Raw genomic sequence first — 12,258 nt, 5'->3', positions numbered from 1 at the left:
CTAAAGGAAGAGGCTGCCCTTGCAAGGCCTTCCCAGCCAGAATGTCTGTTATCCTAAGTCATTAGTCTGCAAGTTGCCAAAAGAGAGGGCAGCCCCTGTGCTCAGGTTTCCTTCAAATAGAGTCAGTCAGAAGCAGAAGCTGTTACAGATGATGGTTCAAATACAGCAGAAGCACTCCTGATCTGATGAGGGGCAGAAGCAGAGGACAGGTGTGGAGGGACATGGAAAAGCTATTTCAGGTGACCTAAGAGTGAAATGCTGTGGCAAGATAGGCCAGTGGGGACACTTCAGCCCCTCAAAGCTCTTCCTCTGGTCAATGGCTGCCTGGATTCAGCAAGGACTAGTCCCATGCTGTACAGGACATTATGTTTCCACATGGCTGCTTCCACCTTCCCTCCATTCTCCACCCTCAGACAGAGGCAGCTCAGTCCCACTGGGGAGGGACCCTCCTCCCAGCCAGCTCCCCCACCTATAATTCAAGCTAACATCTGACATGCATTTTGACATGCTAGCTGTGCCTCCCTTCTCTTTTTCCCTACTACCTTGCCTTGTTTAGAGCCTGTTTTTTTTCTTCCATTGCCAAAACACAATGACTGTTATAATTAACAGATTATCTCAGTGCGACAGCTGCAGTCCTTTGAAAATTAGGTTGAATAACAGGATCCTGCCGTATGGTAATTTCATTTCATCTCTCAAACATTTTCTCCCTCTCACCCTCGTTTCGACTTCATTTCTTCTTTTCTTTCTTTCTTTCTTTCTTTCTTTTTTTCTCTCCCTCCTCCTACCTTTCACCAGCTCCCTGACTGCATGAGTGATACCTTGGGGTGAGACAGGCTGAAGGGCTCTCTCCTACCTTCACCAGCTGCTTTCATTCCTCTTCTTTTACTACTACACCTCACAGACAGGCAGTGTTTGCAAGTAGGATCATAAACATGTCAGGAGAAAATGTACCCACCAGAGGCCATGGTCCCCTCAGGAAGGCAGACCAGGGAATTTTGTGTGAGGGGGAGAAACACAGATGAGGTAGCCTGAACCACTGCCTGCACCTTTCCCACGAGTGCAGGGTATGGCTGAGTGGTTGGTACCGAGCTAGCCTGGGTGCTCCACCTACCTACCTACCGTCCGCCTTCTTGCTGACTCAGTATCTGCCCCTGACTCACCACTTGCTCACTGAATGGGGACTGGCAGTACTTGCACGGCATCCTCCCCTCTCTCTAAGGCAATAGCTCTGCCACTTACCACCCCCTCTCCCCATTATCCACCTACATCTGTCTCTCTACCAACTCAATCAACCCAAGCTAGCCAAAAAAGCAGCTTGCTGGAAATTTGGAGTCTCAAAACCAAAATAAGAATTGGTGCTGCTCCCAGATGGACCCAAACTAAAGGCTCCAGAAATCTCTTTCTCCAGGACTGGAGATGCCCTGGCCCCTGCTGCAAATTGGATTGATCCATTCACTAAGGTGGCTGTACTTAGCCTCTGCTGGGGCAGACTTGCTAGCACACAGTGCTTCAGGCTGCAAGGGTGACCAGCCAGACATGTGGGACAGGGCTGTCAGGCTGTGGCCCTGGATTTGGAAACAGAAAAGTTTCAAGTTCAGCATGTTCCGACCTCAAGGAATCTGCAACTTTGTTGTTGACTGTACCAGGAGCACTGGTTAATTATTCTCCATGCCTGGCTTGAACTCGTGCAAAATGCCTTGGTGCTGCACTGCTCCCTTCAACTGTGTCCATAATCCACAGGGCACTGTCTGTGACAAATGCAGCTTCTTCCTTTTGAAAAACAGGGCAGTATTCCTCTACATCACTCATCCACCCCAGCCTAATCCACCTCTGCAGAGGCTAGCTCCAGCTGAGTCCTGGGCCTCCTCCTGCCTCCTCTGCATAACCATTTCCTCTCCTCCCATGGAGTTCCACCTCATTTATTTCCTGAATCTCGACACAGTAGAACAGAAACACTTTGTCACCATTATTCTGCCAAAAGCCAAAGTAGAGTCTTTTAACATACACTCAGCCATTCCATTGTATTTCAGCAGTCTCCGATAATGCTCCTCCTCAGTTGTCCATGATCTCTCTCTTTTCATCCTTCACCACACTCACCCTGCTTTTTCCCTCTGCTTTCACTCCAGGCCCCATGTTGGCTCATGGTGCTGAGAGCACATCGCCTCATTCATTCACTGTCACTTATCCAAATGCTACCTTCACTTATTAATTCTCCTTTTTTCTAGTAGCATCCCTCCTCTGAGTGCTTTGTACAATCCTACTTAGGTATCCAATAATAGTATTCTCCCAATGACTGACTCATATACCCCTTTGCTGGCATTTAGAATTCTCCTTGTTCTTCTGAGACCCATTTATTCATCCCCTCCCCCCTCTCCCCCATCTCTACAATTATCTGTATCTACTCCTGGCATTGCATTTCCTACAGCAGCTGTGCAGCAAACAGATGAACCATGCAAACAACCCAACAGAACAATTGTCTCTGCTGGTACCTTGTCATCCTCCATTTTAATTACGTAGGCCAAAGCTAATTCAATCTACGAAGCAACAAAAAATAAGGGACAACTTAATTTAAGAAACACCCCACCCTTTGCTTTCTCCTTGCTCAGTCCAGATTCCAGTCTTCCCCCTACTCCGTTTGCTGCTCTGCCCCTTTTGATGCTGTTAGTAACAGAGTACATGGAGGCTGCAACTGGTATTAGGCTTCAGACTTCCTAGGTGCTGCAAATGTGTTCAGTGGGAAACAAACTTTGCTCCAGGCTGTTTCCAAGCTGAAATGACAGGATAAAAGGAGTATCACTCAGCCAGCAAGCGCATGTGAATGTCTTACCCACTAACCCAGGTAACATACACTCCATGACCAGGGAGTGATGCACCATCACCCTAAATCTGAATCTATGGTTCTATGATCTCTCTCCAAAGGCTTCCTCAGGTAGCCCTAGCAAGCAATTCATCTGACAGTCTTTCCTCATCCTTACCACAGCCCTTACTCCTTCCCTCACACTGTTCATTGTTTCTCTTCCAGTCCTTAGTCACCCTTGCTTATGCCATATTTTATTTCTTCCTTACTACTCCTCTTAAGCTGCATAGGCCAAACTCTAAGCTCTGTAGTCACCCTGACTCATTTCCTACCCATGAAAAGCAAAGATTTAAACCAGTGGGAAAGCCTGTGATGTCGATCTGGACAGACACCAACACTGCACAGGGCCTCCTGCATGATTATCTCTTGTTACCTTCTTCCTCACTGAGGTCTCCATTTGGCAATAGACTTAATCATGCACACAGCTGTAAACCTGTGCAGGTCCCATTCAGCTTCTCAATTGCTTCCTTCTTCAGCATCTGTGTTGATGGTTCCCACATCTTCCAAACACAACAGATTCTCCTTCTCTGCTGCCCCTTCCTAGCCTCTTTGTTACCCACCCACCAGCATCCTTTCTCTCGCTTTAAGAAGTTTACACTTTTCCCTTTTTGTTCCCTTTTTTTCCCCCTTTGCTTGTTTGGATTTTCTCATTGTCACTGCTGCCCAGGGACTCCAGCTTGTAATTTCACCTCCCTTTTCCTAGGATTGCTATGTTGCACGAAACACTGACTTTCCCCTCTGCTCTCCAGTATTCTGAAACACCGAATTGGGCCATTAAGGAGAAAAGCTTAGCAGCCAGGACTGCTGTCTTGGATATTGAAACAGAGCTGGCAGTAATATTTACAGGCTACTTTGAAAGCTCCAGGGATGGCTTGTGGCCAAAAATTGTTATATCCACCCCCTTTTTTTTTTTTAATGATGTCTTCCTATGACTCAGTCTGGTCCATAAGTCAAAATCACTTTTTTTTTTTTACCCATTCTCTTTTCAAGCAATGAGAGCAGGAGCCTAAGAACAGAAGGCTGTAGCATCATGGACAGGACGAGCTACGTCACGAGGAATGCGACTTAGGGTGTCCTTGGTGGCTTTAAAAGAAGCAGAACAAAAGGCATATGTCCTCTTTCTGGAGAAATGAGTTTTGGCAGAGCTAAACTGGCAATTGCCTGAGTTTTCTAAACTTAGTTTTGTCTGTAAGCAAAGCAAGAAACACGCGGGAAGCAGAGACACGGTGACCTCGAGGGCTCATGACTTCCTGGGCTCAGCAAGGAGCTGCCATGCCCTTTATTATCCACCATTGTAGAGAGTCTTGGATAAAGGGAACAGGGTAGGGGGAACTGTGGCAGCTGTTTCAAAGTGGGACTGTGGTGTACCAATGCAGCCTGCCCACACACTCTTACCTCTGCCTCCAGCTATACACTCTGCAGCAACAAACAGCCATTCAAATGGCTGAAAACGAGCAGACCACTTAATTTGCTCCTGGCCTCCTTTGTCTGCCAGTGGCAGGGAAAAATGCAGGTTTGGAAATTGGCAGTGTTGGGTATGGCATTACCAGGCTGGAGTTACAGTGACTGCTACAGGAAAAAAAAGAGAAACTCACATAAAAACACAACATAAAATGCACACACACAAAATAAAAACCTACAGGAGAAGGGTTCTAGAAAGCTGAGAGCTGGGGAGAGGAAGGATAGGCTGGGTGTGAGGCAGAACCAGGCAAGGAAAAAGGGAGAGAAATGAGACAGTTTTGTATCCAAAACTAGATACTATAATGATGGGGACATTAAGGATATGATAGATAGGCAGGAAAGGAAGGAAAACAGAGGCAGGCACAGAGAAGGAGACAGAGATGAAGTAGGGAGGGAGAGGGGGAGGAAGGGAGGGAGTAAGGGAAGGAGGGAGGGAGGAAGGGAGAGAGGGAGGGAGGGAGAGGGAGAAGGAAGAGAGAAAGGCAGAATTAATTTAGGAGGAATATACTGAAAACATAATCTTCTCAACAGAGAGGGGAAAAAAGAGTGAGACAGAGAGAGAGAGAATTAAACAAACAGTAACAGGAAACTGGGAAAGAATAACTTTTTTTTATGAGCTTGTTAACATTTGTGAAGTTAAGTAACCCTAAATTTATGCCATTAATTTGCATGTATTATGTTTTTTCTCTGCTGCCAGTTTATAGTCTCTGTGAAACCTTTAAAAAGTGGCTTTTTTTCCTCCTTTTCCCTTCACTTGTGTTAATTAAGGCTTGTGATAAATGTATATTTTTACACTGCTGCTGTGCTCTAGCATTTAATCATCAAATGGCCCTCTTTGCCTTTTCTGTGGGGCTGCTCCTGCCTCTTCCCCTCCCCAGAAGCATGAAGAGGCCTTGGGGCTCACTCATCCTCACTGATGTGAGACTGGGCTCCCACTCATTCTCTCCCTGTGAAACCAGGTGGCTGTCAGAACAGGGAGACACAGGGAGCATCCTCAGCTGCTGAAGAGTTAACAGCTCAAATCCACTTGGGCAATCACATTGCCATGCTGGAGCACGCTGTATTTACACACTGGCAATCACTGGGGAGCCTTAAAATCGGATTCTCTGGGGAAATCCAGCCAAAGAACACAGTGAGATTCCTAATGAAGGTACTCGTGGCCAAAGCTGGGGGAGGCACAAGTGATGGACACACTATAATTGTCTGCTGGCAGAAAAGGAGATGCAGGTTGCCCTCCAGGGCTTTACTAACACCTAGAAATCTCTAGACTAGGACATACATACAAAGAGCTGCTGTAGAAAACGCAAGTCCAGTTTCTCCTCTCCCTCCATGGGACTGCCCCACACCTGTTCCAGGAGCATCAATCCCTCCTCTCCTCCCAAGGACTCTTCTTTCTGGGCAGACAGATCTCCCTCCTAAGCACATTTGCCAACTTTGGAGTGCAAGTGCCCAGGGCCAACACAAAGCGTAGCTGGTGGAGCCCTTTTGGCAGCTGTCCCAGCGAGCATATTTCTGAGCTCAGCTGGACAGGAGTCATGGTCCTAAATGTGCTTTGATTGCTTTGCTCCTCTCTAAAGGCTCTGTATCTCCCAGCTGTAAGCAGAGTTTGCTGAAGCAAGAAGCAGGTTGCTAAGCCCGGTTTGGATGCTGTTTGGTCTCTAGTGGAGCTAATGGGACTCATCTTGTTAAAAGCCAGCTGAGCTGAGACCATGAACACTGAACACTGATTCAGACCTAAACACCTGCCATGGGAGACCCAGCAAACAGAGCAGGGAATAAAGGTGATTGCTTATGGTCCCTCATCCTCTATGGAGGGGGATGTGATCTCCTTGATGCTCTGACAGACATGGGACAGATCTCTGGAGGGTCTCTGCTGAACTCCAGTTGAGAAGGAGAGGTAGGGGAGACAGACCAGGCTTTTCACACTGCCACTATTATTTTGCTGTATGGGGGAGTTGAGCACTGGAGAGGATATTCTGATTTACTCCCTAGCTTAGCGTTGCTGTGGCAACGGGAAAAATACAGGCCAAGCCAGGCTGCATCTGCAGTGTGGTGGTAATAGGGAGTTTGGGTTCCCATGTGTGTGTTTGTTTGTTTGTTTGGCTGTTTGCAGGAGCCACATGGTGAAAAAAAAACACTGTTGCAATGAAAAGGCAATGGGGCCTGAAGTGTGCCCAGACAAATAGACCCTCCTCTCATGCAACAGCAAAACACTCATGCATGAAGACATATTCACAGCACACAGCCTGAGGAACACCAGCATGTGTCCTCTTTGCCCATCACACATACACATCCAGAGCTGGAGGTCCCCTAACTACTCTCGAAATGTCCCATGAAGCCAGATTTCTTGTTTCATAGATATAAAGCCTTTATGCACCAGCCACTTTCTAGTAGGGCTCTGAAGGCTAACTAAGGATCTGGGGCTCACCAACTTGTGGCAGCAAGAGACTGTCCTCTGCCATCAGGATCACATACCCTGGTTAGCCACAGTGCACAAACCCCAGCTTGGCTGCTGAGCAGCAAATACTCCTCCCTGCAGACACTCCTCCCTGCAAATACTCCTCCAGCACATCATCGTAACTTGTTCTTACCCCTTGAGGTGATCGACAAAACAAATTTGGCCCTGTCTCAACAGTTATAACCCCAGCTGGGAGTCATAGCCTCCATTCCCAAAATCTGAGTGAGCCTTCAGGTCACATAAATTGGCCTGTTGCAGATGCCAGCCTCCAGCTGTGCAAATACCATCTTATGAGTCTGCACAATTCCCACTCCAGGAAGCAAGCTCTAGAGCAGAGTTAAGTACAGCTTCTTTCCTTCCCTCACCTCCAGCCTTCTGAGATCTGAAAATTCTCAGCCTAAACTGTGGCTTTTGGAGAAAGGCTCAATGTCCATTGCATCCAAATACTGTCCCTCTTTGGGTCAAAGAGAAGAGAGAAGATAATTTTTCAGCTGACCCTCAGAGTCTCACAGCTGCTCCCTGGAGAGGACAGAACAGCCTTGTAGCTAGGTAAATTTGCTGTTTAGTTACATCATGACCTGTTCTTCTTCATCCCATAATGGTGTGGGGAAGAAATGGTCTGATGTCAGGACAGGAACATAGCTTACTCAGGAATAGAGGCCTTGGGGTTCCTGGAAGTCAGACTCCCAATTAGCTTTTGGAGTCACAGAATCACAGAATGTTAGGGGCTGGGAGGGACCTCAAGAGATCATCCAGTCCAACCCCCCTGCCAAAGCAGGGTCACCTATACCAGGTCACACAGGAACTCATCCAGGCAGGTCTTGAATATCTCTAGAGAGGGAGTCCTTTGTTACAGCTTAGGCAATAGAGAGGCAAAGCCACTGTGGCAGAGATAAACTGGAAAAGGTTGGAGGGAGAAGGGGAGAAATAAAGGGGTTAAAGTTGTGCTGGGAAAGATGAGGTGGTGGAGAGAAGAGACTGGAAACATCGTGCAGAGAGGAGAAACCTAACTCAATCCCAACGAGGACAAGGCAGCCAGAGGACACGTGTGGTGGCTGCATGTGTGCTACAGGAATGCTGTGAGTTTGCAGAGCACCTGGCCACCCAGGGCCCTGTGCATGAAGAAGAGGTGAGATGGGGTACAGATTCCCCTCCTTTGACTTCTGGCTGCCTTTTTTCCCATCATTCCTGAGACTCCATCTGGCTTCACTATTTTTACACACATACACACAAAAGAGGAGAAAATAAACACTTAATTTCTAACCTAATCAGCCCTTCTCTCACTAATTAGCACCCTCTGAGCACATTCACAGGCTGTGAGAGATACTCTGGGGCTGATAATGACCCCCAACCTGCAGTTGCATATGCTGGAGGGTCAGCAGAGACAAGAGCAAGCCAAGGGAGGCAGGGAGCAGAGCAACCTTTGCCTTTATGGATTTTTTTTTCCCCCCTCAAATGTGGGATACTGGGAAGAGGCTGGCTCTTTTTTTGGCAGCATCCCTTGTGTGTGTGCTTGTCGGTGAGTGCGTGTGTGTGAGCGTGTGTGTGCATGTGTGCCGAGGAGGGGGAAGCTGGGGAGGTTTGGGGGACTGGAACAAAATTCTGGCACTAAGCCCACAGCTGAAACACATGCCAATTTGTGCCTCTTGCTGGTGGTAATGAAGGGCTCCGTTCAGGACACGCGGGACACTAATTAAGGGGCTTCAAAGGCAGCTTTCTGCAGCGTGCTCCTTAAAGGGGGGCTGAGGGGAGGAAGGAGCACAAGAGGGGGGGTGTTCTCCACTCAATGGAAGACTTCTGGCTCCTAGTGCTGCTGGAGAAGGCACTTTTTTTCCCTTCTCCCTGTCTCCCATAGCAACTCCTACCCATGAGAGCTAAGAAGGTGCAAGCATCTGGCAGCTCCGGGCAAGCCCTCAACAGCTAGCAGGCAAGGCAGGCTCTGGTACAGAATGTGAGGTGCCACAAGGAGGGGAAAGCTCACAGTGGAGGTGGAGGGACACCATGCTGTAAAAAAAGCAAAGGCAGACAAGAGCCATAGCATAAAGAAAGAAAAGAAGAGAAAGAGCTGGAAGGAGAGAGGCAGGGACATGGTGTGATTGGTTTGCAAAGGTAGCATCTATAGGAACAGGATTGCCTTTAGTCACCAGGGATTTGCAAGGAATAAAGCTCTGGATCACCACAGATCGAAACTACGTAGCTGAGTCTTGCCAGCTGCATCCTGTGGGGTTGTTTCTCATGAAAGGTTGGAGAGTAAAATTTTGGGAAGAGAAGAACAGGCAGGGCTGAGAACATGTCAGCCTGGGCACAAGGCTCTGGGCTTAGCTGTGCACAGATCCAAACGAGCACTGCATGGGCACCCAAAGAGCTCTAGCCTGCTTCCTGGAGCTTCACAGATCTTGGCCCTTCAACTTGTAAGCATGCCAGATTCACTCACAGCTGTAGCACTCCTGTGTCAAAGGGAATGAGCCAAGCCACAGAATGGGTGACATGACTCAGCCATGTCCACCAAAGAGTCTCAGCTCCACCTTAACCACACACCTGCCCATCCTTCCTCCATGGGAAAAAGCATGAAACAGCAGCTCTGGTGGAAATCAGGCCTGTGCTGAGACTGATTAAACCGGGACAGAGTGTGGGAGGAAAGAGAAGAATAAACTGTCAGAGAGAGCAACAGCACGTTAGTGAGAGACAGAAAGAAAGGATGAGTGAGAAAGATGGTGAGGAAGAGAAAAGAGGACAGAGGTTTATCTGCTGATTATATTCACTAGGCCATGCACCAAGCATAGAAGGAAAGTGAGAGAGAGACAAGGAAAGTCATATGAGCACATGAGAAGGAGAAGAAGTGAGAAGAGACTCACAAAGAGCAAGAGAAACAGACAGATTGAGAGATAAGTGGTGCTTCACTGATCTTGCACAACAGCATGCTCCCTGCCATCACTCAGCACCCCACAAGCTGCCAGAGTGCCCCACATCTCCCCTTGGCTTCAAAGGGAGCTGTCTTCTCTATGCCAGACTGTCTCAGCACCACACACGGATCACGCCGACGCAGAAGTTTGGGAGGCAGGAGCACTCCTGCCATGGTGATCCATGGGGACACAATATTTAACCAAGGTGAAGCAGAAGGCTACCTGAACTCACCTTTCAGTAGTCCTCTAAAGCTCCTCCACAACTGCCCAGATCTTTAAAGTTTTTCGATCTTTCTGTCCTCTCCTGTTCAATATCCTCCAATGCACCAGCCTACACTTAATTGCTTATTGCAAGTGACCTGCACCATGTCTCCCATGTTTAGTGTCACCCAGCAAAAAAACACAGCCACCTGCTACCCAGAGGAGTTCAGCAGGGCCGTGCCTACTGATGGAGGAAGCTTACCCTGGGAGAAGCACCTGGAGCAAGACTGACTGAGGTGGGACTCAGACCAGTGACTACCAGGGCACAGAGATCAGGGCAAGGCAGCTCTTGGGCAAAGGTCTTCAGAGGCATATCCAGCAACTCCCTGTCTCCCTTCTTGCTACTGCCCAATGAGGAATCTCACTGCCCAGGCCAAGCACTTTCTGGGAAGAGGTGGTCAGATTCCTAGGCAGACAGAGTCAAAAGGGTTTGGATGCAAGAAACAAGTCATGGTGCTGGAATTAACCCCATTGCAGGTCTTGAAGCAGCCTGGGCTGAGGAGCATCTGGAGTCTGCTAGGATCTGCAGAGAAAAGCCTCAAGAAACTGCAGACAGCCTCAGACACAACTGCAAGACTCAAGGGCTTGACTCCATCACTGTCTCTTGCCTCATGAAAGTGTAACAATCACAGCACAGTTCAGGAAGTCCAGAGCACTCACATGCCCTGTCTCCTCCCATCCCATAGACCACTAAATGCAGCCTATCAGCTGCTAATTGCTGCTCTAAGCCTTTAATAAGAAAGCCAGAAAAGACCTAAATGAGATGGGAGAACAGAGCTGATCACCAACCTCTTCTGACCATAGGGAAAATCACAGCCAAGACTTGCAGGTCCACAGGCCAATACCAGCTTTAGTTTCCATGGAGAGAGGAAACAGGGGCATTCTCCAGCCTCCCCTTTCCTTTCCCAGTTCTTCCTTCTCCCCCTCATCCTTCTGCCCTGTGCAATCCAAATTGGATGCTGTGCCAACAACAGATAAACCAGCAACTAGTGAATCATTGTTATTAACTTTGAACTTATTATTAAAGAGAAATTGAAAGAGAGGGAGAGAAAATCAAAGCTGGGATTACAGGCTTAGCAAGCATGAGAGCACATTCAGCCTACACTGTTCTCTTTGTGACTCTGTCACACCGGTAGACTGCTAAGAGAGTTATACCATTACTAACATGACAGCATTGTCCTACCCAGCCTGGATTAGAAATCCCAGTGGATGTGTGGAGGGGAAAAGTCCCTTGGAAGTGGCAGGCACCTGGCCTCACGATGCCTTCCACTCACAGCATGCCAGCCAGGCAGGGAGAAGTATTCAATTATCAGACAGGCTCTGCCTTCTCCTAGGCCAGCTTTCTCTTATTGTTTGATGGCTTTCTCCCTGGCCAGTGATGCTTGAGAAGTCTGTCACGCAAGAGAGGCTCAAGATGGTCCAGGCAATTCCTGAATCAGGCAGACTTCTCACAGCTGAAGTCCTCCTCCTCACAAATATTCGGTGTTCCCTGAGAACAGACAGGCTGTCCGGTCCGCAGGCAGGGAACATCTCCTTCACTAACACAGAATCACAGAATCAATAAGGTTGGAAAAGACCTCAAGGATCATCAAAGTCCAACCTGTCATCCAAGACCTCATGACCACTAAACCATGTCACCCAAGTGCCACGTCCAGTCCCCTCTTGAACACCTCCAGGGATGGTGACTCCACCACCTCCCTGGGCAGCCCATTCCAACGGCTAACAACTCTCTCTGTGAAGAACTTTCTCCTCACCTCAAGTCTCAACTCCCCTGGCGCAGCTTGAGACTGTGTCCTCTTGTTCTGGTGCTGGTTGCCTGGGAGAAGAGAGCAAACCCCTCCTGGCTACAACCTCCCTTCAGGTAGTTGTAGACAGCAATGAGGTCTCCCCTGAGCCTCCTCTTCTCCAGGCTAAACAGCTCTCCCAGCTCCCTCAGCCTCTCCTCATAGGGCTTGTGTTCGAGGCCTTTCAACTAGCCTCATTGCCCTTAAACACAAGACCTCCAACAACTGCCTGGAAAACTAGATCCCCTTGTTCCCTGCTGGGCTGGCAGCATCAGCCAGTTGTGATTCCTTAGTACTTCTTTGGCATAAAATCATCCTACCGTCACGGAGCTGAGACTGACTGCCCTCATTACTTTCACTTCTTAAAGCAGGACCCCAATGGTTTTAAAACTCATTAAAGATGTGTGTGTTGCCCTGATGCATTTTTCAAACACTTCCTGTTTCAAGTAATCCCCCTATAAATACCAGCCAAAATATCAGAGCACTCAGCAGGCACACTCTCATCCACCGTGCTGTACCCCTTATGATGTCCCT

Source organism: Indicator indicator, chromosome 14 (assembly GCF_027791375.1).
Source record: "Indicator indicator isolate 239-I01 chromosome 14, UM_Iind_1.1, whole genome shotgun sequence".
In the NCBI taxonomy this organism is placed as follows: Eukaryota; Metazoa; Chordata; class Aves; order Piciformes; family Indicatoridae; genus Indicator; species Indicator indicator.
The sequence above is the reverse complement of the archived record's forward strand: the minus strand, read 5'-3'. Positions refer to the sequence as shown.